The 21,821-nt window shown below is 40.6% G+C and overlaps 1 protein-coding gene across 8 annotated transcripts in view; it reads left to right on the forward strand.

The window, feature by feature from the left end:
- The window catches only part of Klf8 (Kruppel-like factor 8), a 173,587-nt gene that overhangs the window by 10,727 nt on the left and 141,039 nt on the right, over positions 1-21,821 (forward strand). The window contains exons 2-3 of one of the 8 annotated variants that reach the window (XM_017318503.1): positions 1,206-1,291; positions 1,886-2,027. The gene's annotated coding sequence lies outside the window, so the exon portion shown is untranslated. Of the gene's footprint in view, positions 1-1,205; positions 1,292-1,356; positions 1,447-1,524; positions 2,028-21,821 lie in introns of those variants that run through there. The other 7 variants (XM_017318504.1, XM_017318506.1, XM_017318505.2 and 4 more) reach the window with 7 other exon arrangements.

The raw sequence follows: 21,821 nt of genomic DNA on the forward strand, positions 1-21,821 counted from the left end.
TGGTCTTCCAAAGGACCCAGATTCAAGTTCCAGCACCCACATGGCAACTCACAACTGTCTGTAACTGCAGTTCTAGGGGAGCTGACAACATTACACACACATACAAGCAGGTAGAACATCAATATACGTAAAATGTAAATAAACCATCTTTAAAAATCTTTCAAAGCCAGGCGGTGGTGGTGCATGCCTTAATCCCAGCGCTTGGGAGGCAGAGGCAGGCAGATTTCTGAGTTCGAGGCGAGCCTGGTCTACAGAGTGAGTTCCAGGACAGCCAGGGCTACACAGAGAAACCCTGTCTCGAAAAACAAAACAAAAACAAAACAAAACAAAACAAAACAAAACAAAAAAACTTGCGAATACCATTCATTGAAATTGTGACCAGTGTTGTGGTAAAAATAAGATGGGATGAGGTCTCCTGTGTTCTGAGTTAATATTGGATATAGGATATGGAGTGAACAAAACAGAAAGGTAACACAGAGGGCAAACTGAGACAGATCTTAGCATACAGACATCTACCCCTGTGAACAAGGTTGCGTAGAAATTGGTGGCGAGGGACGGATAGATCTTTTTTTCTGGTAGAATTTGGATTCTACATGCAATTAGAATCAAAGATTTTTACAAAAGAAGTACCTCTTGTTCAGGTTTGCTATTAAAATTTGCCCTGTAAAACGATTTTCTAACTAGAGATGGATTTTAGAGGAGTCAATGAAGAAAAGCGGGAGATCTTTGAGGAGACTCATCTAGTTGAGGCCGGAGCCTGAGAAGTAGTAGAAACCCTGAGAAGTGGTCAACTGGACACCTTTTAAAGATACGGACAAAAGGATTTTCTGAAGAATTGAAAGTGGCCCAACAAATTTCTGAGTTCAAGGCTATACAGAGAAACCCTGTCTCGAAAAACCAAAAAAAAAAAAAAAAAAAAAAAAAGAAAGTGGCCCGAGAGGGAGAAAGAGTCAAAGTTGGCCCCCCAGGATGGTTTTGTTTTGAAACCAGGTGTTATCATCAACTGAGCTTGGAAATGGCAACAAACGTAACTTCTTATGGGTTAGTGTGGGCTTCCAGTTTAAGCTGGTGAGATTGGTCCTCCTTGCTTTTCTGACTTTTGAGTTGCCTGATCCAGGAGTGGGGGTGATGGTACTGGAAAGCTTTTTATGGTTTGTTAAAGGTATCACACAGATTTCTGGGAATCACTACTGTTCTTTTTCCAGGCTGGTTAGAAATTTGGAGAATCACACGGATGAAAGATGAAGACATTATCTCCCCCTCTGCCAGGCAGAACTGAAGAAGCCCCAAGGTTAGGAGAGCTTTTAAGCCCCTTAAGTCTAGAAAAGTGCACGAGAGTGGGCGGTGCCAAGCAGGGCGTTACAGGAACTTTCTTGGAGTTCTGGCTGGTTTAGGAAGAGCTTTCACCAGAGACGAAGTTAAGAGACCCGGGTGTGGTGTGGTGAGGTTGGGCCTGGCTTGTCCGGAAAGAGTTTGGGTGGGGTACAGTGGGCCAGCTTCGGGCCAGAGGTAGGGAGGGGAGGCCTCCACAAGGAGGTAACCCCAGCATCAGAAACCCAACAAAAATGTCCGGGGCATTGTTAAAAAGGCCCCAGGATTCTGTCCGCCCATTCAGAGAGGGAGGAAAAGCTAAGTTGTGTGATGCAGCTTTAAAGGGGCTGGTGATTGACAGAATGTGTAGCAGTGGATGGGGTGGAGCCGCTGGGTGGGGTCTGGGACAGGCAGCTGGGAGAAACCAAAAGGGAAAAAAAGAAAACCATTGCCCCTGAAATCCTTAACGCTGGGCGAGGGACGCTCGTGCGAATGAGGGGAGAGGAGGGTTTTAGATCTTACCACCACTCCCGCCACCGGCTAACTCCCTTATACCCTTCTGTCTCGCCTTAAGATCAGTAATATCTAGTGTACCGGCATCTCCCTAAGTCTTCCTGGGCTCGGTTCGTGGCGCGAGGCAGCGAAGACCCCGTGCGTGCGCTGCCCCTGGCAGGGGCTGCAAGGAAAGGATGCCTTCGGAGGCGCAGAACCCCAAAGTAAGTCCCTTTCATTTTGTCCAGCCAGCACCTCGCTTTCGGCTGCCCTCCCGGGGTCTCGGAGGGGGCGGGGACATGGCCGCAGTTCTGCTGGTGGCTCACTCTAGGAGGAAAGAAGGGTGGGGCAGGGTGGAGTAGGGCGGAGGAGAGGGGTGGAGGGTGGTGCTCTGGTGCCCAGAGTGGCCACGCGGCCAGCTCGTGCACACTGAAGCGTGTTGTGTGTTTACAGCCTCTATTTCCACTCCTGATGTTAAGGCTTCACTATCATCCTTCTGACATTCTTTCTTTTTGTCATACTCCAGCATCCCTATCAGGTTGCTCAAAACCTCTAGCTTCAAGCTGGGAGGGCTCCATCTTGCCTGGCTTCTTAAAGGGACAGTGCACAATTTTACCTAAGGGACTTGGAGTGGAAATTCAGTTTAAAGAATGTCAGTGTCTTACCTTGTTGTAACACTGTCTGTTTATTGGAAGGAATTTATGTGCAGAGGACAGCTCCTCCCTCTCCCAGGTTATCCTTCAAACTTGGTTCTAACATCCAGTGGATTTTTAGAAGGTGCAGTGTGGGTATTCATGCCAATATGCACATTAGTTACCCACAGAGTCAGTGGGTTCAGTAGTTTTATCTGAAGGATAGCATTTCCATTCAGACACAACATGACTGTGTAGATGACTTCGAGCTAATTAATCAATTCTACCAATATTTATTTAATGCCAACTTCATTGCCTGTGGCAGGCAGATCATGCAGCTGGACATTGTGTGTAAGATCTCAAGGCCCTGCAGAATGTTGCTATGGACTCCTTTTTTTAGCTGATTGGTGGCCAAGATCTCCTCCCTGGATAGGGGGAGGAATGTGGAATTTGATTCCAACATATGCCAACCATCTCTAACATATACTCTCCTAGTTCACATGTATTTTCACATGTGTGCTGGGAATCCATATACTCAAAGGAACTGGGAGCTCAGGTTGGAAAACATGTAGCAAGTCAAATGGCTTGTGAAGTGGGTGTGGTGGTGTGTGCCAGGCAGAGGCAGAGGCAGAGGCAGAGAGGCAGAGAGGCAGAGAGGCAGAGAGGCAGAGAGGCAGAGAGGCAGAGAGGCAGAGAGGCAGAGAGGCAGAGAGGCAGAGAGGCAGAGAGGCAGAGAGGCAGAGAGGCAGAGAGGCAGAGAGGCAGAGAGGCAGAGAGGCAGAGAGGCAGAGGCAGAGAGGCAGAGAGAGAGAGGCAGAGAGGCAGAGAGAGAGAGGCAGAGAGGCAGAGAGGCAGAGGCAGAGAGGCAGAGAGAGAGAGGCAGAGAGGCAGAGGCAGAGAGGCAGAGGCAGAGAGGCAGAGAGGCAGAGAGGCAGAGGCAGAGGCAGAGAGGCAGAGAGAGAGGCAGAGAGGCAGAGGCAGAGAGGCAGAGGCAGAGAGGCAGAGGCAGAGAGGCAGAGGCAGAGGCAGAGAGGCAGAGGCAGAGAGGCAGAGAGAGAGGCAGAGGCAGAGAGGCAGAGGCAGAGAGGCAGAGGCAGAGAGGCAGAGGCAGAGGCAGAGAGGCAGAGGCAGAGAGGCAGAGGGGCAGAGGGGCAGAGAGGCAGAGGCAGGTAGATCTCTGAGTTCAAGGCCATTCTGTTCTGGTCTAGATAGTGAGCTCCAGGACAGCCAGAGCTAGAGAATGAAACTGTGTCTTGAAAAGAAAAAGCCTTTGGAAAAGCACAGGACAGAATGTTTCCGTAGGAAAGCTGAGGCCATCCTGAATGCTCTGATTTTCGCCTTGGTGTCTTACCTGCTACATTGTGTTGGTAAGGAGAGCCTCATTAGCTCCTTCCCATTAGATAAAGAAAGAGTTGGTATAGCAACCATTCATTAGAAATGGCTTCTATGGACCAGTGACATCTTTTACATGCTTCTCTTTTGTTTCTGCTTAGGGAGGGTGGCAGGGTTGTGGATGGAGCTTTATAGTCCACAGACCAAAGAGATGAAATTGTTGTCGAGGTTTGAGGGCTATCATTTCCCCATGAAATGCTCTGTGTGAGTGATGGAATGACCCAGTTCCCATCAGTCGGCAGTTAGCTGTGTCTAGTATTAAATGTAAAGTCCAGAGTCGCTTTCTTTAATATTCTGGGTTTCAGTGCATCTCCAGTACGAGTTCTCATCCAGGGATGGTGCCTGTTGTAGGTTCCTTGACAACGTTTTAAAGCAAAGCAGAGTCCTCTATTCAGTGTCTTCTTGGTAGATCATCTAAACTTGAAAACAGTCTTATTCCAGACAGCCTATATTATTGAGTTTGGGAAGGAATTAAGATAAAAAGACTCAACATTTTTTCCTATGACCTTCTGAAAACAAAGAAAAGCACACATTTAACAGAAACACTCCTAGTTGATTTTGACTGTTTGGGAGTGTAGTCTTGTTATTGAGTCAAAAGCCACTTGTGCATGCCATGCCCCCCTTGAATGGAGGGTGGGGAAGGAACTATGTGTTGATTCCACAACCAGTATTCTGCCTTTGGTATTCTGTGTCACTTATTAGGGGCTGTTATGTTTCTCTTCTAACACTTGCTCATCTCTTGGTGTTCGTGGCTGGTTCGATTACCTTTGTGGGGAATTTCTAGTTGTATATCTGGGAACTAGGAAACTCTTAGCTGTCAGACTGTTGTTGAAATGTGCTTATTGCCTTTATAGGATGAGGAAAGCTTTACGAACCTTCTAAGAAGTACTCAAGGAAAGAGTAGAATTTTTCTCCAAGGGATTTAAGCAGCTTTCCCACAGCACTTTGAATTATTTGTGTCATTCTGCTTCCTAGAATTTTCATTTAGGACAAGGAAAAGTGGTTTCATGAGAGATAATTACAGAAACCAAACAAAAACTTTCAAGAGGGGCTCTCTGTCTCTGCTCAGTCTGTGTTTGTCTCTTGCTCTAACCCCCTCTCCCCCTCTCCCCTTCTCCCTCCCTCTCTACCTCTGTCCCCTTTTCCTTCCCTCTCCCTCCCTTTCCCTTTGCCTCTGCCTCTGCTTCTCTCTGCCCTCTATTTCTGTAATTCTATAGCACTAGTTCCAACCCTCAAATTACCTCTTGGAATGCCTAGACTTTCTTATACTAGAAAAATTTGGACAGCTTTGGTTAAATCCTGTTCTGGTTCTTACTCAGTCCTCAAGAATAGGAAGCTGCAAATGAGAAAATTGCAGCACAAAATTATATAGTGTCATGCTAGTCATTTACTCATTTAACAAATGTATGCTAAGAATCTTTTCTGGACCATTGCACCATCTTGGAGATAGTGAGAGGTGCTCTTGAAGGGGATAGACAGTAAAGATGTGTGTTTAATGAAGCTCTGAAGTAGTAGCAGGATAGTGTGACATGTTAGGGAGAGCTAATTAATATAGAATATTTAAGGAAAGCCTCTTTGATATGATAAAGAACAATATATCTCATGAAATAAGGGAGATAGTCACAAGGATATTTGAGAAGGCTGTTCTACTTGTAATATATTCCAGGAAGAGCTGGAGGCACGTAATTGCCAGCCATGAAAGCACATACCTGGTATCCCAGGACTTTGGAAGCCGAAGGAGAGCAATTTCATTGCTAGCTTGAGGTACATAGTAAGGTTGTCTAAGAAAGGAAGGAAGAGGAGAGAGAGGAGCATCATCGCTGACGTGAGGTCATGGAGATCAAGGGAATTAAATATTTTGGCTTTTATTCTGAAGGGGTTAGGATGCATTTTTTCCTGTTCTTTAATACTGCAATTTCCTTTGTTTTTAATTGCAATAGTATTACATCACTTCTTCTGCCCTCTTCCAGGGCATCTCTTCTTCCCTTCTGCCTCTCCCAGGTACTTTTTTTTTAACCACTCTATAAATAGATAGTGTCTTTTCCTCTGATTATTTCTGTTAGACTTAATATGTATGCAAATATGTATGTAGACAAATATGCAAATATAATTGGCTGAGTACATTTTTGTTGCTTGTATGTAAAGGATACATTTTTTTATGAAAACTATCAACAATCATTTCAAATTCTACTTCACTAAAGAGTGTTGAATTGTTCATCTTGACAAAGCTGAGGTAGATTGTCATTTTGGCTGCAATGTTCCTTGTAGAAAATCTTAGGAAAGCTTTTGCTGAGTTGTTCATGCCATCTAGGACATAATTTTATTGTGGCTGTTATAAACATAATTATCTGAAGATGATTTCATACACATATGAAAATACTTAAACACAAACGGCTCTAGTGCATTTTAACAAAAAAAATCACCATAAAATTTATTAGCGCTAGGAAAATTCTTAGCTTTAATTACAGAAGTGTCACAGATTTTATAGTGCTATTTATCATAAAAATATGAAGTATTTGCTTGGAAATCTTTTTAAACGTTCAGTACTGCCCAGCACATTATTTCTCTTAAGTTAGTTCAATTTGTTTTTCTTCAAGTTCTCCAAGTAGAAGCTTCCAATTTTGATTTATCCTTAGCCTGGGGAATTCAGAAAGAGAAGAATGAGAAGGGAATTAAAAGTGAGAGAAAAAGACCCAGAGTCCACAGGGAGAAATGTAACAAGAGTTTTAGCATATCCATTTTATAATTTGAAAGTTCCATAACTTTTAGACCTTGAAAATCCTCCTTCTCATTGCAGATCCTTATTAGGGGGAAGTTAGGTGTGTATGTTGGATGCATCTTCTCTAGATAATTCTCAATTGGACATATAAGAGACTCACTTCGGAAATATATTAAGAAAATTATGATACCTTGGCCTATCTGCAAAGATTCAGATTAAGTTACTTCAGCAGTTACCTAAAAAGAAAAAAAAAAGATTTTTAAAAATAGTCTTCAGGTGATTGTAATGTGGAAGCAAGGCTTGCCCAGCACTGTTTTAGATCTGAGGTTATTCCAGTGTGATAGCCAGATCAGAAGCAATCTCATCACCTGAAAACCTTCTAAGAACGGCAAATTTCACTGGACAGTGGTGGCGCACGCCTTTAATCCCAGCACTTGGGAGGCAGAGGCAGGTGGATTTCTGAGTTTGAGGCCAGCCTGGTCTACAGAGTGAGTTCCAGGACAGCCAGGGCTACACAGAGAAACCCTATCTCGAAAAACAAAACAAAAACAAACAAACAAAAAAGACTGTCAAATTATTTCAGCCAGGTGTAGTGGCATAAGCCTCTGATCTAGCACTCGGGAGGCAGAGGCAGGCAGGCAAATCTCTGTGAGTTCGAGGCCAGCCTGGTCTACTATGTGAGTTCCAGGACAGCCAGGGCTACACACAGTAACACTGTCTTAAAAAAAAAATAAAAGTCAAATTTCAGGCCCCGACTTAGATGAATTGGTTCAGAAACTCTTAGGGAAACAGACTTGAACAAGCCCTTCTGGTTGCTCACTGCTTTAGAATTTAGAGGTTCGCTCCAGTTCCAACATATAATAGCCTGCTTTCAGTAAGAGAAGTTCCCTATGTTTTTGTGTGAAAGGTTGGAACGATGTGCCCGTTAGCATCCCATGTCATCCCTCAGTGTTTGTATTACATTTATCATCTGTCCACCTTTTTTTGTTATGTTATTTGTTTTTTGTTTTTTACGAGACAGGGTTTCTCTGTGCAATCCTGGGTGTCCTGGAACTCACTTTGTAGATCAGGCTTGCCTCGCGAACTCAGAAATCCACCTGCCTCCTCCCAAGTGCTGGGATAAAAGGCGTGTGCCACCACTGCCCGGCTCACTTTTTTTTTTTTTTTTTAGGGTGCACTGTTATTTAATCATCATAGTAACCTTGTAAGATAGACGCTATTATTATCTCTAGTTCACAGATAAGACACAGGAAAGTAAAATACTAAAGATCACATTGCTATTTAGTGGAAGGTATATTTTCTCTTTTGAATCCTATGGGATTGTGTTTTATCACCGAGTGTCCTGTTCTGTCCTCTTTACCTTTTCTTTTCTTCTTCCTCTCATCTGACCATGCCTACACGATATCCTACCATGCACCAGATTCTCTAGTAAGCACTTTATATGCATTAATGCATACTCTGATCACAGCAATCCCTCGAAGCAGGTGCCATTATTATTCCTCCAATTATTTTTATAATTGGAGCACAGGAAAACCAAGCAACTTGCCTAAGCTTCCAGAGCTTGGAAGTGGCGGACAGACATCTGTCACACAGTGTCCAAAGTCTGTACACTCTTGTCTCACACTGCTTTATCTTCTGTGGTAGTTTGAGAAATATGTGTGTCCCAGGGGCTTGGGTATTTGGACACCTGGCCCCCAGTTGGTAGGACTGATGGGTGGTTGTGGATCCTTTGGGAGATGGAAGCTTGTTAGAGGAAGCATATCACCGGAAGCAGGCGCTGAGTGTTTATAGTCTCACCCTACTTTCTGTTCGCTCTTTCTGCTTAGTGTTGTGGTTTAAGATGTGAATTTGAGCTCATGACTCTGACCACCATGATTGCCACTTGCTGCCATATCTCCGTACTCTTACCCTTCTGAAACCATATCCCAAATAAATCCATTCTTCTATTGGCTGCCTTGCACATGGCATTTTGACATAGCAACAGGAAAGTAACTGATATATTTTTCTAGCATATACTTTCTTTCTCAGTCTCAAGCAATCTTTCTTTGTTAACATATAGACTAAAACCCACTTTTTCTTTACTTTCAGTTGAAATCCTTACTGAAACTGCTCTTACCAGTTGCTACAGGCTCTATCCTGCCTAGTGCTCCAGTTTAGGTCTTTAACCCAATTCACTCTTAACATTCAGGGTTGCAGACTAGCCTTTTTTTTAGAACCTCTACTTCTTTGACTTTCATGTCAGTATTATTTCTTGGATTGCCACTTGCCTGATTGTTCTTTGCATTCTCTTCTCTTGTTGCTCTGTAATCCTTAAATGTTTCTACTGCTACTTGTATGATGATGTTTGTCTGCATGGCAAGTCTCCATTTTCAAACGGAATGTTTCTTCTGAGCCCTAGCTGGTTCATCTGTTAACTGGACAGACATTTCAGCATCTTACATGTGGTGTGTCTAACACCTTTTCTATATTATCAAACCTTCCATTTCCATTTTTGTCCTTCGATCAACAATGACCTAACAGCATCAGTTACTACTCTCTTTTCCTTTACCTTCAAATTATTTCTAATTTTTTATCATATCAAATATGGCTTATTAAAACAGGTCCTTTGCTGTTGTTCTGTCTGCAATATCTGTGTTCTCTATTATGGGTTGAGTATACTCAAACACGTGTTGGAGCCCTAACTTTTTCAGTACCTTAGAATGTGAGTGTATTTGGAGATGGTTTTATTTACATAGGTGATAGAGTTATAATGAGGTCAACATGATAGAGCCTAATTTAGTGACTTGAAACATTATAAGATGAGAAATTTGGACACAAAACTCCCCCAGTGGTGCTAAGTGAAACTATAAGACAGTAAAAGAGAAGCCTATACCTAAGCCCTCCCTCATAGCCCTCAGAAGAAATCCTTTCCTCCCTCTTTGATTTCAGATTGTTTGTCTGTGGGACTATAGAACAGTGCATTTCTACTGTTAAAGTACTGTGGGATGCTTTTTAATGGTATTCCTGATAAATTAATATAGATTTCACTCTGTTCTACAAATTAGGCAATTTCTGTGATTTTTAAACCTTTCCTGTTCAATGTTCAGAATCTTAGAGATGCCCTATCATAGGATTGAATTCATGCCTCTTAATAGGTCACTTCCATTCTGTCTGCACCCTGTTATGTATATAGCATGTGATTTTTCCCCCTTGTTACAAGAGTCCTGTTAAACTTATTAATATTGCTTGGATATTCCATGTGTTTTCAAAAATTCCATTCCTTATTTGGCAGTCCCTTTATCTTGAATGTCTTTTATGGGCTAGGATAGCACCTCTGTGGTGGAGTGCTTACCCAGCATGACCATAGTCCTGTGTTCCTATGATGATGTGTTTCTCCAATGAAATAAGCCAGTTCAAACCAAATCAAGAGTACAAAGGCAGGCTTATTGAAAGGCAGCTCTCAGGCAAGTTCACTGATCTCAAGCGTAGAAGTCAAGGGAGTCACATGCCTGGGCTAAAGCAAGGGGTGGTTTTTATAAGTCTTGGGCATAGGGTGATGGATGATGTGTAAACTAGGAGCTGGGATTGTACCCATGTATGATAAAAAAAAAAGCTGAGCCCCTGGGTGGGCATTGGTGTGTCAGTTGCAGGAAACATGAAGAGATGCTGTCTTAGCTGAAGTGCTCCTTGCACATGGGCGGGGTTAGGGGAGGAAGAGTGAACAGGGTTTCTTAGCTTGTGCAGGGTTTCCAACCAAATAGTTCCATTCCTAGCACTGCAAACATTTAAAAAGTCCCCTCTTCCACAACGTTTTCTACTTCATCCCACCCTTTCATCTCAGTTTTCTCTTTTTTGGCAAACTCCTTGGTAGATAGCGATATGCATTTCAAGTTCTATGAAGTCTCCCAGTACGTTGAAGTAGAAATAGGACTTGAATGGCCAGGTTGAAGGGAAAGGGGTATTCCAATCAGGAACAACAGAACCGTATAAACAAGGCTGAAGTAAGCATAACTGTCATATGGGTTGAAGGAGGCTGGAGGACAATTAGAGAAGGAGTGAGCTTAGGAAATTCCTTCCATTGGTGAAGCAAAACCAGCTGCTGGAGGAAAAGGCCACAGGTTTTTTTCCTCTATAGTATTTCAGGAAAATAGCTGCGCTTCAAAGAGTGATGTTAATGCTGAATTGAGCCTAATCCTGACACTTAAGTCACCCATATTTTATCACATGGAAATCTGGACTTCTTCTTTGTAAAATTTAAATCTATTTATTTTAATTTAAATTATATATGAAGACATAAAATTATATATATGTACGGGTATCAAGTATTAGATTAAACACATATATTATTTACCATTTAAAAAAAGATCAATATGTTTCCCCCCTCAAATAGTTATTATTTTATGGTGACTCTATTCAAAATCCTTTCTACTAGAGTTTAGAAATAACCAGTGCATTGTGTATAGTCACTTTAATGAGTAAAGATATATCCAAAGTACTTACTTTTACTTGATTAAAACTTTGTAATCACTAATAAGCCATGTTCCATCCTTTCTTCCTTCTTATCTACCCTGGGCTTGGGAACCAATATTGAATGCTCATATAGCATTAACCCTTTTAGATTTTACATGTGTGACCATACAGTACTTGATGTGCCTGGCTTAGTTCATTTAATCTAACATCCTCTAGACTCCTCTCATGTTAGCAATTTGGATAGCGTCTTTTGAAAAGTGTTAATTTAAATCCATTATTAATAAAGCTTTTGGCTGAGAAGTGGCGCATGCCTTTAATCCCAGTACTTGGGAGGCAGAGGCAGGTGAATTTCTGAGTTCGAGGCCAGCCTGGTCTACAAAGTGCGTTCCAGAACAGCCAGGGCTACACAGAGAAACCTTGTTTTGAAAAAAAAAAAAAAAAAAACCTAAACCAAACCAAACCAAACCAAACCAAACCAAAAAATCCTTTTGTTTGTTTTTGAGACAGGATCTTATTATTCTGGAACTCAGTCTGTAGACCAGGCTGGGCCTCTCAATTCACAGAGATCCACCTGCCTCTGCCTCCCAAGTGCTGGAACTAAAGGCATACTCCATTACACCCAGCTTCATTATTAATAAAATAAAGCCTTTAATTTTTAATTATTATTTATTTTTAGTTATTGAGGATTTTTTTTTGAGATGGGGCCTCTTTGTGTGGCCCTGGTTGGCCTGGAACTCACTACGTAGTCCATCCTGGCCTCAGAAACATAGAGATCCACTTGCCCCAGCCTTAAGAGTCCTGGGAGGAAATGTGTGTGCCACCATACCTCTGTGCTGTTGAGTTTTTAGCCTCTACATGATAATTGTTCACTAAATACAATACTTACAAATATCTTTCCAGTTCCCTGGATTGCCTTCTATTGTTTACTTTACTGTGCAGACAATTTTTAGTTTGATGCAAAATCACATTCTTTTCTTTCCTTTTCTCTTCCCATGCTTTTGGGTACCTGTCCAAAATTCCTTGCTTATTTCAATGTCTTGAAGTGGGTTTTTGTTGTTGTTGTTTTGGGTTTTTTTTGTTTTTGTTTTTTTTTTTTGTTTTGTTTTTCCTAATAGTTTCAGTTTGGGCTCTTCCATTTAATTCTTTAATCAATTTTGAGTTGATCTCTGTAACAGCATGTATATTCAGTTTTCCTAGCATCGTTTCTAGAAAGACTGCCATTTCTTCAACTCATTCTCTTAGAATGTCTGCCAGAAGTCTATTGCCTGTACCTCTGGGCTTACTTTTATGCTCTCTTATTTTGTTCCATTAGTCTCTATATCTATTTTTAGACCAGTTTAAACAATTGGAATGTGTTTGTGCTTTTATTCAGATTACTACAGCTTTATAGTATATTTTGAAGCCAGGTAGTGCAATACCTATTTTTCTTTTTCTATAAGATAGCTTTGAGTATTTAGGAGATTTTTTGTTTATACACAAATTTTATGATTTTTTTCTGTCCATGAAAAGAATGTCATTGGCATCCTAATGGGGTTTGCATTGAATGTGTGTGTGTGTGTGCCTTGCTTTACAGCCAGTGTGCATATTTTAATGCTTATTCTTTTGATTGTGATATCTTTACATATTTTGAATTTTTCATATTCCTTTGCTAATTTTCATTGTTAGTCTTCACCTCTTTGGTTAACCTTTTTCATGGTATTTGGAAATGAGAGTGTGGAAAACTGGATCTTTTAGTAGCATGCAGACTCTCACTGTGTGTGTGTGTGTGTGTGTGTGTGTGTTGTGCGTGCATGTATGATTGAAGGTAACATATTAAAGCTGGGTCATGGTATCTTTGGTTTAATTAAATCTACTCATAGGGGCTCGAGAGATGGCTAAACAGTTAAGAGTGTTGGCTGTTCTTCTAGGAGGATACCTTGGTTCAATTCCTATGATACACATGGCAACCCACAACTGTCTGTAACTCTAGTTTCAGGGGATCTGACACACTCACACAGACATACATGCAGGCAAAACATCAATGAACATAAAATAGTAATAAATTTTAAAATATCTGTCATATGGATTAACCATTTCTACTTATAATGCAGATGATAATGAAAGAAACATTTAGTCCTTTATCTCATTCAATCATTCATTCAGTCAGTCAATCATTCATTCAGTGTATACCAGAACCCTGTGTAGGCAGCTCTTTGCTACAGCTTGGGAACACAAAACTTTAAGACTCCAGTTTTCATCAGATCTCCTCAGCTAGGAAACAAACAATCCTTTATAATTTATTGATTATTTACTTTATGCTGGTGACCATGCTAAGCCCTTTGCATACTTGTCAATTAAGTTTGTAACAAGGTTATGCCCATCTTTTAGATAAGGATGGTGAAGGTTAGAGAGAAACCAGGCTATCTCTCAGTCTCTGACAAAATTGTCCTGCTTGGTCTCTTATTAACTCTGACAGTATGTTCTAATCTTCTGTCTCCTCAATTCTCTGGCTCATTCAGTCTTCACCTATGTTTAGCTTGTCCTTTCCCTTCAACCTGTCTCTGTAAAACTGTCCCTGTAAAACTGCCTCTTTCTCTCCCTCTCTCTCTGCTCTGCTCCCTTAAGTAGCTTCCCTTTCCTCTCTTCTTTTGAGAGTTGGGCATTTCCTATTCTGTCAGATCTTTCTTTGATTCACCAGTTTGTCTGCCCCTCAATTAGACATCACTTTCAAACATGGGTGCTTCCTTCTACAAACTAACTATATACCTTCATTGTTTGGTATTAAAGGTGTTTACTAAGGACTAAGCTAAACCGCAACTAGAAGCAGGTTTGTTATTTTTTTTTGTAAATAACATAATCTTGGAATTCACAGTGTGATCAAATATTCTGCAACAACTCAAGATGGATTTCTAACTTTGGATCACACTGCCATTTTAATGAAATGTGAGGAAATAGTAAGATAGAATACTTCTTGACAGATCACAATTCAAAGACCTATGTACCACTATCAGTGTGCACATGTCTGTGGTTTTAAACTATGTTTTCTCAAAATTAGAATTCATTGTCAGTGTATACGAGATAGAGTTCACGTTGGGTGGTGGTAGAGACAGAAGCAGGTGGATCTCCAAGATCAGGGCCAGCCTGGTCTACAGAGAGAGTTTTCAGGACAGCCAGGGATACTCTAAGAAACCATGTCTCAAACAACAAACAAACAAACAAACAAACAAACAAACATAATAAGTGATAGAATACACATAGACCTTTTCTTACAATATATCTCATCTCTCTGGCTCCAATGGTGATAGTCACCAAAACATGAGCAGGAGCTTACACTTTAAACATTTAATTTACTAATTGAAGTTAATAGCTTTTGGTTAATAATGTGAGTAGATCTTTTGTTGTTGTTATTTTAAGACACGGTCTTACTATGTATCTTTGGCTGTCCTGGGACTCATTATATAGACCAAGCTGGCCTGGAACTTACCAAGATTCATGTGTCCCTTGCCCCAAGTACTGCTCACTGGATCTTAAGAATGGACTGAGTTTATGACATTGAAAGTTGTGGAGTGGTAGCACTCCTCTCTGCCTCTTGGCCCACTTCAAGACTGAATTGCTCTATCACACCCACATGCCACTATGGACTGATCCCTCTGAAATCACAGGAGCCAAGATAAATCTTCCCCACTAGGTAGTGGTGGTAATGACATTTTAACTAACTCAAGTCAACTGAAATATTTATTTAAACCAAGGAAAAATCAGATTACATGAAAAGAATGGAAAGTTGATAGGAATCCAAGGTTTCTAGTGAATATTAGATATCTCTCCCTTGGTGTATTCATTGTCGTCCCTTCTCTTAGAAGGTCTTAGCATGTCAAGGGCAAGAGGTAGCTTCTTTGTCTGCTGAGTTCCTGTTACAGTTGTTATGGTTCATTCACATAGAAAGCCACAGGATCTCATCATTCAATTCCAAACTCCCAGCACTCTGTTATTCCTGGCTTCACTTAGCTAAGGCCGTCTATATGGATCCCTCCCGGCTATATGGATCCCTCCTGAGGCCTCACACCTTTGCTAACCAGTGAGGACTTTACAGGGGATCATTTTCCCAGTCTTTGTTATTTTGTTATAGCAATAGAAAGCAGATGAAAATAAGTCTGCAGTATATAACATTCAATGAATGAGTGATGCATGGTTGTATTTTTTACTCTTTCTCTTGTTTTTTTTATTTTTATTATTTTTTTTATTTACCAACTTGTTGATGAAACCACGTGTTCCTTCATTTATCCTTCATTTTCTCTGGATTTGCTCAAAGTCAATGTCATGCTTGTAATGCAAATTGAGTACAGAGCTCGGGCTAGAGCCTGGGGAAGCGTGCCTTTCTCATGTCTGAGTGGTGCTGAAGCTCCGGACTAGATCACCCACTATGTAGTAGGGGCAGAAAAAAGATAACATAACACACCATCAACTGCCTTTTCTTTAAAGGTCAAGTGATAGCTATTTAAATATGTTAAACGACTTTATCAAGGTCACAGAGCTGGTTAAAAGACAGAATCCAGACTTTAGACGATTTCTCATGCTGTCTTTTATATTCTCCGCTTATAATCGTTTCTGGAAACAGTTCCTTGATTTTGAATTGCTTTTTATAGCTCAACTAAGCCTATGAAAGTACAGCAGAGGAGCCTTATGGTGTCTTGGTTGAACACAATTTTGTTTTGTTGAATTATTACTGTATTTACCTTCAAGTTTCCTTGTAAATAGATTTAAGTCAAATTTTGAACATGTGGGATGACTGCTTTATGAAAGCTTTTTATAACTTAGAAGCCAACTTATTATATTATTCATACAGTTTTTATTGGTCCAAAAGGAGAAGTGAGACTGACTCAAATATTTAGAGATAGCATTCATAGTTGTTAATGAGGGAGAGGTAAAAACTGTTTAAAATGTGCTCTCGTTTAAAGCATGCCCACTGTACCTAAATGGCGTGGAGATCCCCTTGACCCAGTGCATAGAGGGGACAATGGACAATTTACTCGTTAGCTGAAGAGGAAAACCCACAGATTTTTACAGATACGTCGTTCAAACTATTTCTTTCCTGGCCCTTCCACTCAGAATACCTACAAGTTGGTGAATTTACTTGAGATAATTTGATAGCCCCTCGACGTGACACTTGAGAACCTGCAAACTCCTCTTCAGCATCACTGGAATCTACCACTTGAGTTCTTCCCTTTCAGCTGTGCTGTGGTGCATGTGAGCATGTTTATGATGCCCAGTGAGTGGTACCTTTAATATCCTTCAAGCTTTCTCTTGTTTTTAAAAGTGCATTTGGGGCGCTTGTGTTAAATGTGTCCTTTTTGACTCGGCCAGGGAATGTAAAATATAATATTCATGATTGGGTAGGTTTAACCTCGAGAATCTAATTTTGAATTTTAACCTCTGCTGATCAGAAACAGCACATTCATGGAGTGGGAAAAATATTCCAGCAAAACAGCCTCTTGTTGAGTAGTCAAGGGTCAGAGCAGCACAAGCTTCTGAATGCCCAGTATTGTTTTTTTTTCTCCCCTCTGTGTAAATGTTATTTTGTTGAATCTACTTAATACCAACCTATGAAATTCCATTTCCCGTGTTATGAAATAAGTAAATGTAGAAATAGTGAAGTTAACTAAATCTCCCTGTCTCTAGGTCCCACAAGTTGTACCTTAAGTGATATGTCATGCCATTTTTACTCACCAAAGTTAGCAAAGTGACAGATTCTGATGCTGTGGACCTCTTTTTTAATATGTATTCACCGGTTATTTCCTTATTTCCTTCCTACTGCCTTACAGTGAGTGGAAATTCGATCATACCCCTATAGGAACCTCTGGACTTCCCATACCTTTAGACTTAGTTATCTCAGAATATCTTGGTCTGCCTTCAGTGTCTACAGCATAAGAGAAATCCAGAGAATACTTGCTCACTGAAGTAATGAATAAATACGTGTATGAATAAATCCAGTTTGGGGGAGTCATCTACATAATTTGTAACATCTTGATAGGTTGTATATTGTTTTACACATTTGTTGTCATCGATATGTAAGTTAGTTATGTGTGTCTGCAGACTGATAAATATATGCATTCAAAATTTGTTATCCTGATATATAAAGACTCACAAAGAAGCCAGGCGTGGTGGCGCACACCTTTAATCCCAGCACTCTGGAGGCAGAGGCAGGCAGATTTCTGAGTTCGAGGCCAGCCTGGTCTACAAAGTGAGTTCCAGGACAGCCAGGGCTATAGAGAGAAACCCTGTTTCAAAACAAAACAAAACAAAAAAACAAAAACAAAAAGACTCACAAAGATATATCACATAAATGAATATATCTGCTATTGTAAAACCACAAATACTATCTTAAGGTCCATTCATGCTACCAAACTTGGCCTCCTAACCTTGTAATGAAATACACATTCTTTCATGTCTCTTATACATGAACATTCAGTATGGTTCAAAATTTCTGTGCATAAATGAGCTGTTTGTGATTACAGTGCAGGTAGAACCTGAGGAGAATATCGATGACCACAGAGTAGGTGGCTTAAAACAGAAATTCATTCTCATAATTCTGTAACGTAGAAGCCTGGCATCAACATGCTGGTAAGGCCAGGGACCTACACAGACCTCTAGGCTAAAATCTTTCCTGGACATTTTCAACTTCTTACACCCCTATGTATTCCTTGGCTTGTGACAGGATAACCGATGATAACCGATGTCTCTGTGTTTTCATTTGTGTGTATGTTTCTCTCTCTCCACATGGCATCTTCTTCTTGTAAGGACATAATCATATTGAACCAAGGTCTGCTTTAATCACCTCATCTTGATTTTATCTGCAAAGCCATTATTTCCAAGGAAGCTCACATTGGCAAGGACTGATGTCGACATATCAAGAACATATTTTGAGGGCTACAAGGGCATGTTCTCTGGCTCTCCGGAATGCATGTCCTTCATATAGGAAAATATTCTCAACCTATCCCTGTCTTCTCAAAAGTCTTAACCCAGTTCAAGCATCAGTTCTAAGTCTAAAATGTCAACTAAATAAAATCAGTACAAAAGTCCTAAGTTTCATCTGTCATTCATTTCAATAAGATATGGTTGATTGAGAGCCCCTCCCCCCCCAACCCCGGGGCAAAATTCTTTTGCATTTGCAGACTTGTAAAACCTAGAGGAAAAACTAAGAAAGCCAGGATGGGGCCAAAAGAGGCATTGTCATTTCAAAATACTTCAAACTAAAAGAATAAAAGTGGTCTTGGGGTCAAAGCAGGTCAAGGAATATTGTATTAGAGGTCTTAGAATAATCCTGTGGTTTGTTTTTCTGTCCCCTTGGCTTCGTAGATTTGCTGTTCTAGCCAATGGGACAGTGACCCTCCAAGCCCTCTCCTACTTCTGGAAATTCTGTGTTTGGGCCAGGCCTCTGTAGCCACACCCTGCCCCTTCACTTCCCTCTTTCATTTCTGCTCTTCTCTGTTCCTTTAAATCAAGATTAATAATGGTTCTCCTGGCATGGAATTTTCATAAACCTGTTGAATATGTAATCTACACAGTTAGAGCTTCAAGATAGCCTTTGGGAGAACACAACTCAACCTGAAACAATTGGATCGCTGTAAAGATATATAATATATGTGCAGTATAAAGATGGTGGTGATCAGTAAATACTAGTCTAACTTGCCATTTCTTGTTCATGCTAAGACATTTTACCTGGATATTGCATTTACACTCTTCTACCTAACACATCTACTGCCAGTCCTGACATTCTTAGTCTCCTTTGCTTCTTTAATATTACCCATCTGAAGACTGTCCAACTAGTATATTATTATATATTACATATGTATTATGTATATATTTATTTATACTAAAGAGTATCCTGCTATTACGTATTTACTTAGCTTATTGTTTGTTTCTCACTATTGACTACCTCTTCACGAAGGCTGTATATTCTGTTTGTTAGTGTTCAATGGTATTTTCTCTAGAACTTGAAGTGGTACATAGCCTACTGTGAACATTTTAGTATTTGTTTATGCAATCAGTGCACACAGAGAAAGAAGGTCTTTCTGGAACATAAATGTGATGGTAGGTATTTTCATTCATTTTTATTTTGTGTGTGAGTGTTTGCTTGCATGTATGTATATGTGTCCAGTGCATGCCCGGAAGTCAGAAGAGAATGTACTAGATCCTTGGAACTAGAGTTCCAGATGGTTATGAGCTGCCACGTGGGTGCTAGAAACTGAACCCTAGTCATCTGGAAGAGCAGCAAGGGCTCTTAATCACTGAGCCATGCTGGAGGGGTTTTATAACAGCAAATAAACAAGGGAAGACCAAGTGAAAGCATGTATAAAAACCAGCTCCTTCTGTTTGTCTAATGGGACCAAGTGGCATCAGCCTCTCCTATTATGTCAGTGTTGGTGGTTCCATTCAATTCATGGTTGTATTGTAGTGTTTCTAATTAAGAAACTCTGCCTTTTCCTCTGTGAGCTAAGTAAGAACTTGGTGCAGAAAGAGGGTGGCATTTCACTGGTTTTGGAAAGAGGCATGGATATTGGCCAGAGAAAACAGTGAGGGGATGATAAATGTGAGAGTGTGGGTGTAAACCAAGAAAAGCAATGGCAAACTGTAGCATCACTATAAATACCCCCCACAGTGTACTACACTATCTTAATCAACAGCAACAGCAGCAGCAATTGCACCATCTGTTGCATTTACTACATGCCAGGCACTGTGCCAGGCAGTAGGGTAAGAATGAATATGGCTTAATATGTCCCGTGAAGATATTTATGGTCCACTCGGGTGGGTGAGGCCCATAAGGAAATAGTTACAGCAGGCAGTGCTGCATGCCCCACTTAAAGGGAACAGACAGACGATGCTCTAAGAATGCAGGTTTAAGATGAATGATCTGTGTGACAATGGTTGGAAAAATACTTCAGTGACATTTAAAGGCTTGAGTTGAGCTTTGAGGATGAAGTTTTTGTCAAGGAAGCATTCGAGACAAGGATTTTTTTTTTTTTTTTTTTTTTGTGAGGACAAGAACTGTTCTGAAGTCTACCTGTCTGCGTCCAATTTCCAGGAGGTCTAGAACCATGCCTGCCTGTTTTAATACCACATTCTTAGTGCTGAATGCATGGTTGACCACATAAGAGAGAGTTGTGGACACAGTGTAACACCTCTGAATTGGGAACTTTGGATGGAACACAGTCTGAATAAGTGAGCAGTTAGAAATGCAGGTTGATTGTAGGAAATAGTTTGCATAGAATTCTCTTATGGATGATTGTCTTTTACAAGTCCTGTGAGTCTGAGGAAACAGAGGACCAGAGAGGGCATCCAGGAGCTCAGCGAAGACCATCTTTGTAAACGCATAGCATCTGTCATCTGCCTATGCTTCCCCATGCTCGTGTTTACCAAGATGCTCGCTTGCCATTTGCTCTCCTACATGCTTAATTTCTTGAAATTCTGTAACTGAGCATGTAGGAAAGCACATAGAAGTGGGTTATAATTTGACAAATTTCTAGGCAGTTGCATGGATTTTCATCACTTTAGTTTGTATATATTTTCAAGTGACTTATATGAATATGAATATAAGTCACTTGAAAATATATATGAATGAATGCAAAACAGGTGGGTATACAGGAGTAACCAGACAAAAGTGCAAAAGTGTCCTTATTTTCAAAGAGCTTTCTAGTAGTGAGAGACTTTTATGAATCTCTCCCCCTTTCCTCCTTCCCTCCCACCTCAATCTTTTTCTCTGTCCCTCCCCTCCCTCCGTCCCCCCTCCCTCCACCTTATAATTAAAATCATGAATGTTCTTGCATCAGCCCTTCATAGTCTGTGAAAAATAACTTGAAAGCAGTGGTGAATTTACATATCTGCCACAGTGAACAAGAGTATACATATCTGCCACATATCTTTTACATATCTGCCACAGTGAACAAGAGTATACCCTATTTATATATCTTAGGTTCTTAATACTTGTTGAGCTGAATTAGGTTGAAATGGTTATGTTTATAGAAGAGTTATAAAAGTATAGTGACACTTGGTACCATGTGGTCATACTCCCATTGACCTTTCATCTCACTTCTTTATAAGTTTTTTTCTTAATTTATTGATGTAGTGTGTGTTTGTCAGAGTGGTCAACTTGTAGAAGTTGGTCCCTTCCTCCCATCATATAGATTCTGGAACTTGAATGCAGGTTGTCAGGGTTGGCAGCAAGTGCCTTTACCCACTGAGCCCTCTCTTTCTTATTTTCAGAGGTTCATCATCATGTATTCTATAGAGGTAGTTCAAGATTATCTGTCATAGATATGAATTTCCAAAGTTCCTAGGGAGTGGAACAAAATTGCAATAACCATTGCCAAGTCAATTAAAGCAATACCTTTTGGCTTTATTTTGTGTGAAAAAAAGAGATTGTGACAGGTTTATGGGAATACACATGTAAAGCTCTAAAGAAAAGAAAGGAAATTATAACTATGACATTTTTGTTTTATTTCCTGGCTCATAAAGGAAACTTTAAGAAGTTCCTGTCTGGGTAGCTCATGAAGGTGGTGTGTGGTGGTGTTCTATACACCTTGAGAGTGGTTTAAAGTGATGAAAGCTATCCCTCAATCCCCAGCCATTCCGATGTGATTGGTCTGGGATAGAGTGTGGGAACTGTGGCTGTGTTAAGCCACTCCAGTGATTTTTGCCCTGCAGCTGAAGTTGAGAGTCACGGCTGTACAGTCATGTTTCTGTAAGGACCTCAAATGCATTATTAGGTTATAGTCTGTCCATCTGATACAGTAAAATAATAGTCTGCTCACTTCTGTCAAGGGCATGCAATCTCTGTACCAGTGTGAAAAGCA

This window comes from Mus musculus, chromosome X (assembly GCF_000001635.26).
Source record: "Mus musculus strain C57BL/6J chromosome X, GRCm38.p6 C57BL/6J".
Lineage (NCBI taxonomy): Eukaryota > Metazoa > Chordata > Mammalia > Rodentia > Muridae > Mus > Mus musculus.